At 44.5% G+C, this 13034-nt stretch overlaps 1 protein-coding gene across 4 annotated transcripts in view; it reads left to right on the top strand.

Annotated features, from left to right (window-relative positions):
* Positions 1–13034, top strand: part of Palm2akap2 (PALM2 and AKAP2 fusion) — a 457063-nt gene that overhangs the window by 345116 nt on the left and 98913 nt on the right. The window contains exon 1 of one of the 4 annotated variants that reach the window (XM_076845696.2): positions 7118–7251. The exons of the other annotated variants lie outside the window; for them this stretch is intronic. The gene's annotated coding sequence lies outside the window, so the exon portion shown is untranslated. Of the gene's footprint in view, positions 1–7117; positions 7252–13034 lie in introns of those variants that run through there. 4 annotated transcript variants of the gene reach the window in all.

The raw sequence follows: 13034 nt of genomic DNA, 5'->3' as shown, positions 1-13034 counted from the left end.
AAAGCCAGCCTCAGCAGATTAGTGATTAGTGAGGCCCTAAGCAACTCAGAGAGACCCTGTCTCTAAATAAAAAAAAAGGGCTGGGGGATGTGGCTCAGTAATTAAGTATTCCTGTTTCAGTCCTTGATGAGAGAGAGAGAGAGAGAGAGAGAGAGAGAGAGAGAGAGAGAGAGAGAGAGAATATGAATATATCCAAGATCACTGGAGAAATGTGTCAATTGGGGAATCCAAAAGTATACAAAATATCCAGAAGAGTAGTAAAATCCCTATTTGAGTAGAGGATGAGCAAGTGATCAGAGTTCTAGGACTCATTGACAAGCTGTCTCAGGGGTTCCAGCATACATGGCTAATTCTCTTCTGTTACATTTGTTAAAATTGCTTGGACTCCTTCCAACATGGTGTTGGAGGTCATCCTATATATACCTCACTATTTTTATATATTTTGAACTTGAGTCGGGTGTCATAGTCCATTTTCTGTTGTTGAATATCATGCTGTAACTGCATAGATTGGGCTATTTATAAAGAACTTTATTTAGCTTATGGTTCTGGAGACTGGAAAGTCCAAGCATACAGTTCCAATATCTGGTGAGGGCTTTCTTGCTTCTTGGTAGCACAGGGGTAGAGGCATCCCTGGATGAGACGGCAAACATGCTAGCTTAGGTCTACCACTGAGCTACATCTCCAGCCCATGTTGGCATTTAAGACCATTTTTTTTTTTTTTAATCTCAAGAGATAGTACCAAATTGTTTTCAGGATTTACCAACTTATTATCATAATAATGATTTTAATTGTTCCCTCAACAGTTATTATTTATATTTTATGTACTTACCTGACTATATAAAAAATATTATCTCAGCTTTGTTTTTTATTTTGCGGGGGAGGTGGATAACTAGGGATTGAACTCAGGGGCACTTGACCACTAAGCCACATCTCCAGCCCTATTTTGTATTTTACTTAGAGACAGGGTCTCACTAAGTTGCTTAGGGCCTCGCTTTTGGTGAAGCTGGCTTTGAACTTGAGATCCTCTTGTTTTAGCCTTCCGAGCCACTGAGATTACAGGCGTGTGCCACCGCACCTCACCTGGCCTTATCTCATTTTCACTTGAGCTTCTTTAATTATGAAGAGTGTTATGGGTCAGATATGAAGTGTTATTTGTGTGTATGTGTGTGTGTGTGTGTGTGTGTGTGTGTGTGTGTGTGGTGGTGGGGATTGAACAGGGCCTTGTTCATGCAAGACAAGCACTCTACCAACTGAGCTATATCCTCAGCCCGATATGATATTGAGGTGTTCTTCAAAAGCTTATGTGTGAGACAATACGAGAACTTTCAGAAATGATTGGATTAATCAGTGCATTAATCCACTTCAGTGGATTAACTGGGTGGTAACTGCAGGCAGATAGGGGTATGGCTGGAGGAGGTGGGTCATTGGGGCTTATATTTTGTTCTTACTGATCAGAGCTGTCTCTCTACTTTCTGATGCTGCTTTCCTGCACCACTTTTCTACCAGGATGTTTTGCCTCATCTTGGGACCAGAGCAATGGAGCTGGCCGTCTGTGGACTGAGACCTCTGAAACTGTGAATGCCAAATAAACTTTGCTTTTATAAAATTGTTCTTATCAGGTCTTTTGGTCACAGTGGTGAAAAAACTAACTGAAACAGTTTTGAGTATTTCTTTACCAGTTCAATAGCCAGTTGCACATATTTAACCATAAACTACCTGTCGATTTTTCTACTAAGGACCTGGTAATATTTTTCAATTTTCTTATTTGATTTGTAAGAACCGTCCACACATTAGAGATAATACCTATGTTGTACATGATGCAAATATCTCCTCTAATTTGTTTATTCTTTTAAACTTTCAGGGGTGTGTCTTGTCCCATGGGGATGCCTAGGGCATGAGGTTTTTCCTAGTTTCCAATGACCTCTCCTGCTACCTTTTTGTTGTTGTTGTTCTAATTCATTATAATGATAGTAGAACACACTTTGACACGTCATACATATATGAAGTGGAATTTCTCATTCTTCTGGTTGTCCATGATGTAGAATCACGCAGGTCATGAAGTCATATCTACTTTCTTTTTTTGTGTGTATGTGTGGTGCTGGGGATTGAACCCAGGGCCTTGTCCATGCGAGGCAAGCACTCTACCAACTGAACTATATCCCCAGCCTGGATACTTCTTTTTGATGTAAAGTGCCACTGACCTATAGCTGTTAGTTTGAGGACAGTGAGCCTGTCTATTGTTTTTATGTTCATTTCCCTTTTTCTTACTCTTTTTTTTTCCCCTGTAGCAAACTTTTCTTTTCATGGAATCCATTTAGCCCTTGGGAATCATTCCCAGATGATGCTTCTTGATCTTTTTCCTTGCTAGAAAGAGAGATGGTAAATTCTCTTTCATGATAAACTAGACCTGGTTCCTCCTTCTGAATTTCAGATCAGCTCCCTGAACCACTCCAGTCTTTTTTCTAGTTTCTAATCTTCTGTAAGCTTTCGGACATCTGTCTACTTATAGGCCATTATTTGTTGGATTTAGTTCATTTGGCTCAGTTTTTTTTTTCTTTAGTTGAACACAATACCTTTATTTTATTTACTTATTTTTATGTGGTGCTGAGGATCTAACCCAGCGCCTCATGCATGCTAGGTAAGTGCTATACTGCTGAGCCATAACCTCAGCCCTCATTTAGTTCATTTTGAGGAGAGGCTGAGAAGAGGTTCTGTTGACCTGTCTATAGGCTGACTCTTTTCCCAGACACCTGGACTTTTTATGTGTCTTTGGTAGATACATCCTATTTTTTGAGTTCCCTGGAGGCTGCTCTTGCTCAGGGCACAGTTTAAAGTGGGTCAGCAGCATAAGAGAGGCCACAGGAACAGTAAATGTACACTTAGGCCACAGTAAAACAAATCCTAATCTTCTCACCCCCTAAGAAAATGCCCATAGGTTTTGTGTCTTAGAGGATGCCTACATCCTTTGAGAGCATGCAACATTTACACCTCTCAGCTACAGTTATTTCATGGAGTTACTAGTCATTTATTTGCTTCAAATGTGTCCTAAAGAGTATCTAGGAGAATTCAGGCGTGGTGGCACATGCCTGTAATCCCAGAGACTCTGGAGCCTGAGGCAGGAGGATCAAGAGTTCAAAGACAGCCTCAGCAATTTAGCAAGGCCCTCAGCAACTTATCAAGATCCTGTCTTTAAATAAAAAATAAAAAGGAAACCAAACGTGGTTAGTGGTGCATGCCTGTAATCCCAGCAGTTTGGGAGGGTGAGGTAGAAGGATGGCATGTTCAAAGCCAGCCTCAGTAACAGCAAGGTGCTAAGCAACTCAGTGAGTCCCTGTCCCTAAATAAAATACAAAACAGGGCTGCGGATGTGGCACAGTGGCTGAGTGCCCTGAGTTCAATTCCTGGTACATAAATAAATAAATAATTAAATAGGCTGGAGATGTGGCTCAGTGGTTAAGCACCCCTGGGTTTAATTCCTGGTACCTGGTACAAAAAAAAAAAAAAAAAAATTAGGAAAATAAATGTGCTTGCTTCATAAAATATTCTCAATTTTAATAACTATGTTAAGAAAACTGATGTGATGAACCCAGCCTTAAAGCTAGCCCTGAGTGATGAAGCCAGGCTTTCGAATCTCCACTCTTCTTCAGATTCTTACATTCTTAAGAATCACATGGAAGTGGGCACGTTTCTGTACACCTATAATCTTAATTCCTGGGGAGGAGCAGATGGAAAGATAGCAAGCTTCAGACCAGCCTGGGCAGCTAAGCGAAAACTGTCTCAAGGTAATATAAAAAAGGCTGAGGGTATAACTCAAGAATAGAGCTCTGGTGTATGCACATGGCCCTATGTTCAATCTCCAATACTGAAAAAGATTTAAAAAAAAAAAGAAAGAAAGAAAGAAAATCACATGGGAGCTGTTAAATACAGTTTTATTAGCTTTTTTCCCCAGATTCTGATATAGTTAAAGTTGGAGCCCAGGAATCTGCATCTTTTTGTTCTGTTTTGCAGTGCTGGGGATTGAGCCAGGGCTTTGAGCATTCTAGAAAAGCACCGACCATTGAGTGCTTTTTCCCAGCCCTTTTTATTTTAATTTGAGACAGGGTCTTAACACTTTTCCCAACCTGACCTCAAGCTTGCAATCATCCTACCTCAGCTTCCTGAGTAGCTGGATTACAGGGGTGAGCCTCCACACCCAGCTAGTATTTTTTTGGTGGCCCTGGAGATGGAACTCAGGGCCTCTTGCATGCTAGGCAAGCACTGTACCCTGGGCTTTATTTCCAAACCTAAAATTAATTAATTAATTAATTAATTAATTTTTTAATATTTATTTTTTTAGTTTTTGGCAAACACAGCATGTTTGTTTGTATGTGGTGCTGAGGATGGAACCTGGGCTGACGCATGCCAGGCAAGTGCGCTACGCTTGAGCCACATCCCCAGGCCCCTAAAATTAATTTAAACAAAACATTGACACTGCTTTAGAAAAGAAGTAATTCATAGTAAGGTTGGTATAATGTGCTTTACTCTTTTAATAATGAAACAAATTTTATTTGTAAATTTTTACACCTACTCTAACTTATGAACATATGAGAGAATGATGAAGTACCTGTCATGGCACTGCTTATAAAGTATCACCTCTGCTGTAATTTTAGAATTCTTCCTTGGAGAGTCTGTGGTCCATATGAATAAATAACTGTGATACTTTACATGCTCATTTCAGTGAGTTTTCACATGATATTAAAATGTTAAAAACAGGTTAGTAAAGGGTTGGAGCTATGATTTAGTGGTAAAGTGCTTGCCTAGTGTGCATGAGGCCCGGGTTTGATCCCTAGCACTGTAAAAAGAAAAAAGAAAAATCCATCAGATGTAGGGCACCCAAATATTTAACTCATTTAATCAGGGACATGTGGATAGAAAGAAAGAGGAAGAAAGGAAGGAAAGGAGGAAAGAAAAAAGAGGAAGGAAAGAAGAAAGGGAAGGAGGGAGGAAGAGGGATGGAAGGAAGAAAGGAAGGAAATCCATTGAAGGCTGAAGCTCTGGAATCTATAGCCACTGGCCAGAAAATGCTATTGAAATTCAGCAATGTAAAGACAAATAAGCAAAAAGGATATGAAATAATTTCTAAATGCCAAGAAAAAGGAGTCTGTTGACCTTCAGGAAACTGAGGACAGTTAAAGTCTCCCTTGTAGGCTTTATCCTCTATCCCTGGGTAAAGGTGCAAATAAACCTCAAAGTTTATTGCATCCTTGGTGGATGTGGGCTTTTGGGTAGTTTCCAGTGGAATTATTTCTTTGTACTAGAACTCAGGGACCTTTGTGGTTGAGGAAAGTAGAGTCAGGCCTTGGCACTGTCTTCCTATGCTCAAAGCTCAGTCCTTGCCCTGATGCCAATCCAATAACAAGGACACGGTTTTGAGAAAAAGGAAAAAGGTTTATTGCTTTGCTAGCAAAGGAGAAACACAAGGTGATTCAAAGGCTAAATTCCATGGATTTCTGAGATTTTCTGGTACAGTCCCCAAAGTCTGGATTACTTTGTTCCTATGGTGGGTGTGTACTCAAGGACAGATTTTTATTATTTTTTTTTGGCATTTTTTTTTTCAGTTGTAGATGGACAAAATACCTCTGTTTTATTTATTTATTTTTATGTGGTGATGAGGGTTGAACCCAGTGCCTCACACATGCTAGGCAAGCACTCTACCACTGAGCCCAGCCCCTCAAAGGACAGATTAATTTTGCCAAGGATGGGGAGGAATGGTAATCCCATTTCCCCTGAGATTAGGGAGTGGGGGAGATTAGGGAGGAGCAGGGAGAGAGGAAGAGAAAGAAAAATGTCCATTATTAAAAATAAGTTGCAGGGGGCTAAGGATATAGCACAGTTGTAGAGTGCTGGCCTCGCATGCACAAAGTCCTGGGTTCAATCCCCAGCATTCCCCCCGCCCCCCCAAAAGGGGCAGAGCAGTAAGGGTTATATTCAAAGCAAAAAGTGGACCACAGTTACCTTCCTGCTGTGTTTGACATGCAAAATTGAGTCCAAGACCTCCTCTAGGGATTGAGAAAACTGAAGGCCACTTGAGGCTGAAAACTCAAGGGGTGGGGGAGGGGCTCTGACTTGCAATGCTGGAGAATCACCAAGAAAGCCTGCCTAAAGAAAGCGGACTTCAGGTGAATTTTTTCAGCATAGAACGTGTGGTAAAGTGGGGCACACAATAGCTTTTTTCTTTTTCTGTTTTTTTTAAAGCTGTTTTCTGTGTAGGGCGTTTGTGTGAACACTTGTGTTCTCTCTTGGGATTTCTAGATGGTCCATTTTCGAAGGGTCATTAACATTACTTAAATATTCATGGTGGGGGAGGGGATGACAGACTGAAATTTCAGACCGCTCCAGAGGGAGGGATGGCTGGCCACCTGCCTAATCGAGCCCCACGCTGAGTATCAGCTGCCTCCTTCCCCGCCGCTGGCCTTGTTAACGCGCGCGCTTTGACACCGTAAAGCCACCGGCTGCGGCACTCGGAGGGCAGCAGCAAGCTCTGGCAAGCCAGTGATCTTTGAGCATCTGTCCACATCTCAGCCTCAGGACGGCAACAAAGGGAACCCCTAAATACCCCGGGACCACATTACCCTCACCAAGACGCACTCCCGAACCAGTTCCGGAGATCCCGCTTACACCAGGGCCAGAACAGTGTTGAGTAAGGGACGAGGGGCTCTCTGCCCGCTCGGGTAGGAAAGCGCACAGGCAACACACACTCTCACGTGCGCTCGATCGCACGTGTGCATCCCGCACACACACCCACTGGCTGGTGACCGCCGCTCCCACCGGTGCGCTGACACAAGTCCACCTGCTCAGACGCAGAGCCCTCCTCAGTTAGGAAACACCCCGCTTCCCGCGCCCCATCCATCCCGCCACCTCTCCATCCCTCCATTCTCTCCGCTCATTCGTTTCTCGGGGTTTGTGCACAGACGGTCCAGGCCGCAGAGCAAAGGTGGGTGGCAGTGTAGGGGATAAGGGTGGAGAATTGCAGACCGCCTTAGCTGAGCGCCGGCAAGGGGCGGGGAAGGGGCGGGGCCGGCGAGGGCGGGCGGGGATCGGTGGTTTCCTGAGCGCCCGGCCGCTGCGCCAGGCGGCAGAAGCGCTGGCCCCAGCCTCGGGCTGCCGCGCGCCTTTCCTCGGATTCTCGGGAACGCCCCAAGTAGGAGGCCGCCGCCGCGCGGCTCTGGAGCCGAGCTGGAGGACTGCGCCCGCGGGAGCCGGCGCCCAGAGGTGAGTGTCCAAACTGGGGCGCAGCAGTTTCAGTTCCTTGGGCATGGAGAAAGAGTAACTGGCGAAAGGTTAAAGATCTGGGAGTCTTTGGAAGCACCGCGGACTTTAAAATGATCCTTGCGTAGCGGATCGTGTGCGGCCAACAGGTCAGGCTGGAAGGATTTTGACCATGTGCTTTTGAGTTCCTAAGTTTGGGGAGGGCAGGCTTTTGGCTGCCTTAAACATACTGAAAAATAAACGTAGGCCGGCCGCGGTGGCACACGCCTGTAGCCCTAGCGACTCCGGAGGCAGAGGCAGGAGGATCGCAGAGGTTGGAGGCCAGTCTCAGCAATTTAGCGAGACCCTCAGCAGCTCAGCGGGACTGTCTCACAATAAAAAATAAAAAGGACTGGGCATGTAGCTCAGTGGTAAAGCGCCTCTGGGTTCAGTCCTTGGTACTAATAAACAACAAACAAACAAATAAAAAAAAAATAGAGGACCCCCCCCCATCCTTTCCCCACAAACGCGATGAACAGGAAAAGCAGTGAAATCAAACGTGGCTGTGGTTATCTCTCCAGACCCGGCAGGTTGCAGATGGAACCTCTGGTTCCAGCCCGCGAGGAAGGTGCTGGTCCTGCCTTGTGGTTTGGGCGCTCGGTGGGCATTTTCGGAAAGGCTGGAGCTTTGTGGGGAGACTGAGGCCTGAGCTGGCCTGGTCCCCAGCCAGCTGGAGCCTTTTCGTACTGAACTCCGGATTCGCTGCAGGGGGAGGCAGCGGCCCCCCTGCCGGAAAGCGAGAGGGTGCTCCAGGTCGTAGCTGAGCCAGGAGGTCGGACCCGAGGCTGGACCCGAAGCAGTTAGAATCTGATGTTTTATCCGGGATGAAGCCAGCCCACACATCTGGTTGGTCTTTCGTGGGGACACTTGGAGGAATGGAAGGCGGCGATCGTGGAGGGGCGGGGAGAGCCCTGGGCAGGTGGTGCCTGTAAGGTCTGTGGAGGCGACGCGCCCGCAGGGATGAGCGAGGAGAAACCCTGGCGGTCCCGATGAATTCTAGAGAACCCGAGGACCAGAGGGGACCCCCACGCAGCCTGTGGGAGCCGGGCGTCAGCGCCGATGAGCGGTGGCGCAGGTGGCCGGATGGGGCTGGAGGCTGAGCTGCGTGCACCTGGCAGTGAGGCGGCGAGCCCGCCCTCCCCGGGGATCCCTCCCAACCCACATAAAGGGGGCGTCTGAAAAGGGGTGACTCGTTTAGAGGAGCAGCGCGTTGTCTCTCCAGACCCGGTACAGCCAGCTTCCCGTGTGGGGCAGTAGCGGTTTGGCTCCGACAGACTTGTACCCTTCCGTGTAGCATTAAGTGCTGTGGGTACTGCTGGGCAAGACGCCTGAAGGGACTTTCCTCCGCTGGCGCCTGTAACGTTCTTACACCTTTGAATGTGTGTGGAAGTTTACTTCTCCCAGGAAGAGCCTCCCTGTCCCGCCACTCGTTCACCGTCAGCCTGGCAGGCGGAAGAAGGACAAGCCCACCTGCCATTGTGATTCCAGGGGATCTGTTTCCTTGTCTTTGTTCTGATTAGAGTTCACTTAAGCATCACACTTTCCTTCCTGGAAGTGTTCCCAATTTAATTAGACATTCCCTCTTTCTCCCAGATCCAGATCATTTTTGGACATGTTACATTTTATCGATAAAATTTTATAGTAACATGTCCCAAAATGATCTGTATCTGGGAAGTTTTACTCTTATTTTATTTTTTTAGACACGAAGACTTGTATGTGCTAAACAGCAGTCTGCTGCTAGCTGTCTCCTCCCCAGTTTGACCCTTGGCTCTTGAAGAGCATCTTCTACTTTGGGTGAGGGCACACTAAAAGTCACATGGGCCCTGAAATTACTTTGGACCGACCAACAAAATTAATCCTGAGCCAGGAAAAAAAAATGAAACCAATTCTGCCTAGGTGTCCTGATTCCTCAACTAACAGACGGTGCGGTAGGGTTCATTCCAGTTTCCTTCTGGGATGCTGAGGTGCTATCATGAGAGGGATGGCTGGGCATCAAGATGGGACAAACATTTTGAAATCCCCATTATCTCATAGTTCTGGCATGACAGTTGGCACAGCTTCCTGCCTGCAGAGTTCCAAGTAGTGTGGTCAGAATTTATTTCACTTTCATAAGTGGCTTGTTCTGACTCAGTAGCCTCAGGATCTCTGGCAAATAAGGTGAAGCAGGTTGTCTTCATTGTCAAGGGAGGGGAAACATGACCCTCTGGTCATTTTATTTCTAAAACTTTCCATGTTTATTATGGGATTAACCATTAAATGTCATTTTTAAAAAATGCTAACACTTTGGATTTGGTAGTTATTATTTTAATTATTGTCTAGATATTGTTCTTACAGATTGGTGGGCTCTTAAAATCCCCATGTCCCAGATTTCTATCACAGTTGTTATTACTGTTCTCTGCTTATTAGGGTAATGAGAAATGTTTCTAATAAAGGTGAAATTGAATTTTGGTGGAGGTGTGTTGAGGGATTTTTTAATAGTGAGCATGCTGAAAATTTATTTCTGAACCAAAGGTTTAGTGTTTAGTTTCATTTATACTTCTCAACACTGGTAGACTTGATGTGCAGTTTTGTTTTTTTTTTTTAACTTCTATTTGTGTGTGTATGGGGGTGGTGGTAATGGGGATTGAACTCAGGAGCTCTCTACCACTGAGGTACATCTCCAGATAGGGTCTCATGAAGTTGACCATGTTGTCCTTTAACTTTTGATTCTTCTGCCTCAGCCTCCCAAGCAGCTGGGATTATAGGCAGAAGCCCCAGCACCTGGCAGAATGGATACTCTTGTCTCCAGTTAACTTCTGGAATGGCCACTCTTTGATCTTAAAAAAAAAAGGAGTCTCCACTTTTTTAGATAATTGATCAGAGACCCTGGGCTAGCGATTGGAAATTTAAAGTAATTGGTCAGCATACTTAGGAGGCTTAACAATTTTAGCAAGTCTTGATAGAAATGGCATCATTTTCTTTATGTGCAAATTCATACCCAGAGGTAGATTTCCTGTGAAACTTTAAAAAGAAAAGATGAAAAAAAAACAACTTAAGCTTGAGGTCCCTTCAGTGGCACCAGCCTCACCCAGCAATCCTTTCTGTGGCTTATGGCAGAGGGAGGCACAGCTCCATACACTGTGATGGGAGATAAGGTAACCCCTCTTTTTAATATATCCCTTCTTTATAAGATAATCCTCTCTATGAACATATGCGGTTACTATTCAGATTTTGGACATTTACCCTCCAAACACATTTTTTAGGAATGCATTATAGGAAAGTTTAAATCATCCCTGTCCTAAAAGGAAGAACTGTCTCAAAGAGAGAGAGAGAGTTTGTCTGATTTTTCCATAGTATGTGATTGACTAGAAGTACTTAAGAGATGGAGGGCTCTAAGTGACAGAGTACCTGCTCTGAGGTGTAGTGAATGGCCACATGGCCTCCCTGCCGTGGGGAGTTTACTGTGGCTAAATTCTGTGGTCTTCCCATAGGCAGTTCAGGATTTTGCCACCAGGTGCATCAATAGAATGTGACTGGAGTTTGTTTCCATCAAACAAACTCAGCAGTCTCATAGTACTGAAGGCCATGTAGGAGATGCCACTCTGCAGGCAGGTGCTGCTGGTATCCTTGTCCAGGCAGAAGACCCCGATGGTGATGAGAAAGTGGATGGAGCTTCCCTTAAGTGGATTTGAGGGGCTGAGTTTTGTTGTCTGTTTTGTCTTCTGTGCTGACTAGAGTGAGTCATGAACGGCAAGGAAGCAGGTGGAGCTGTAGAACACAGTGGGGAATGTCACTGTGTTTTAAACCCTTTTATCTTAGGTGTGGGCAGGGGAGTAATGGATGATTTTGATTGGAGCAGATCAGGTAAACAGAGCCAAATATATAGATACTGTAGTTATTTATGGCTATGGTGTTGCCCAAGCATCTTAACCGCTGACCAAGTTCTCCCTAAGATCTTGAGCATGTCACAAAATTGGAATCTTAGTTGGGAACATGTGACATGCCTGTAATCCTCAGGATCACAAGTTCAAAGCCAGCCTCAGCAACTAAATGAGGCCCTAAGCTATTTATCGAGACCCTGTCTCAAAACATAAAAAGGACTGCAGTTGTGGCTCAGTGGTTAAGCGTCCCTGGGTTCAGTCCCTAGTATAAAAACCAAACCAAAAAAAAAAAAAAAAAATTAAAAAAATGGAATCTTAGTTTACTCATCTATAAAGATGGGGATACCAAAAACATCTCTTTTCCAACACGTGTTAAATGAGATGTAGACCAAAGACTATTGTATGTGTTTGTGCTTTTAAATTAACCAACCTCTTTTTTGATCTTTATGAGTGGTACAAATGATAAGCAAGCTGTTTTTAAAGTTAACATTTTAAATGCCAGCAATTGAGGAGCAAGTCATTTTTCATCCCTCAGAATGAGCCAGCAGCCTTGACTATGGAGCTTCTCCAGGCCTGAAACCCCCCACCCTAGTCCTCTCCTTTTGACCCCAGTGTATCTGGTGACATCCTCCCTTCCCCTTACTCTTTTCCGTTTTTTATTTCTGGTGCTGGGGATTGAACACCCAGGGATCTCGCTAAATTGCTAAATTGCTGAGCCTGGCCTTCAACTTGGGATCCTCCTACCTCCTGAGTTGTTGGGATTTACAGGCGTGTACTACCATGTTTTCTATTCTTCCTCTTATTTCCCTTATTCTTAAAGCAGCAGTTGCATTTAAAGCAGTTGTGGTAATGTCTTCCACTTTTCTTGCCCCCTATATGAACTTCCAGTGTTCGATATCATCCTTATTAGGAAAATGGACCCCAGTTTTTAGGACTGTAAACCTGTGCTTTAAGTTCATCAGTGACCCATGGTGTGATGGATGCCATTGTACTTTTCTTCCCATACTTGTGGGGATTTTCTGCAAGTTTTAGTAGCCAGGGATTTGCAAATTGACTGTTTTCTAAATCAGGAATGTGGATTAAAATACAAAGTAATAATTTGCAATGAAGGTTAAAATGGTTTTTTTTGTTTTTTTTTTTTTAAAACTGGGGATTGAACCCAGGGGTGCTCTGCCGTTGAGCTATATCCCCAGCCCTTTTTATTTTATTTTGAGACAGGATCTCACTAAATTACTTGGGCTGGCCTTGAACTTATGATCCTCTTGCCTTAGCCTTTGATGTAGCTGGAATTACAGGTGTGTGCCACTGTGCTGGGCTGAAGGCTGAAGTATAAAAGGTTATAAAAGGTTTTCAGAAGAATCTGAGAAACCTAGTCAATCCAGTCCACTTTGTCTTATCATTTGATTTCTGACAGATTGCCTAGAATTTGTTTCTGGGATGGATGATTTTTTTTTTTTTTTTTTTTTTTTTTTTTTTTGTAGTGCTGGGGATTAGAACCCAGGGCCTTGTATATATGCAAGGCAAGCACCCTACCAACTGAGCTATCTCCCCATCCCGAGGATGGATGATTTTGTAGCACCATGCTGAGGTGGCTGGACATAGCAGAAACACTGAGTTCATTCTTCAGCATTAGAAGTCATTCTTTAGAAAATAACACAGAAAAACTATCCTCCACTCTTGGCCCAAACCTCTTCACCAAATGGAAGGATCCGGTCAGTGCTGTGGTCCTGGGCTAGGAGAAGCCTGTACATTTAACGAATTTCATCCAATTGAAAAAGTAGCCAGGGATCTGCAGTGGTGTGATTGAAAAAGTAGAAAACCATAGCGCACAGCCTAGTTCGTGGTGCCTCTGTGCAGAGTTTTCTTTTCAGTTAGTGTCAGGTGGGG

This window comes from Callospermophilus lateralis, chromosome 2, assembly GCF_048772815.1.
Source record: "Callospermophilus lateralis isolate mCalLat2 chromosome 2, mCalLat2.hap1, whole genome shotgun sequence".
Taxonomy (NCBI): Eukaryota; Metazoa; Chordata; class Mammalia; order Rodentia; family Sciuridae; genus Callospermophilus; species Callospermophilus lateralis.
The sequence above is the reverse complement of the archived record's forward strand: the minus strand, read 5'-3'. Positions and strand labels throughout refer to the sequence as shown.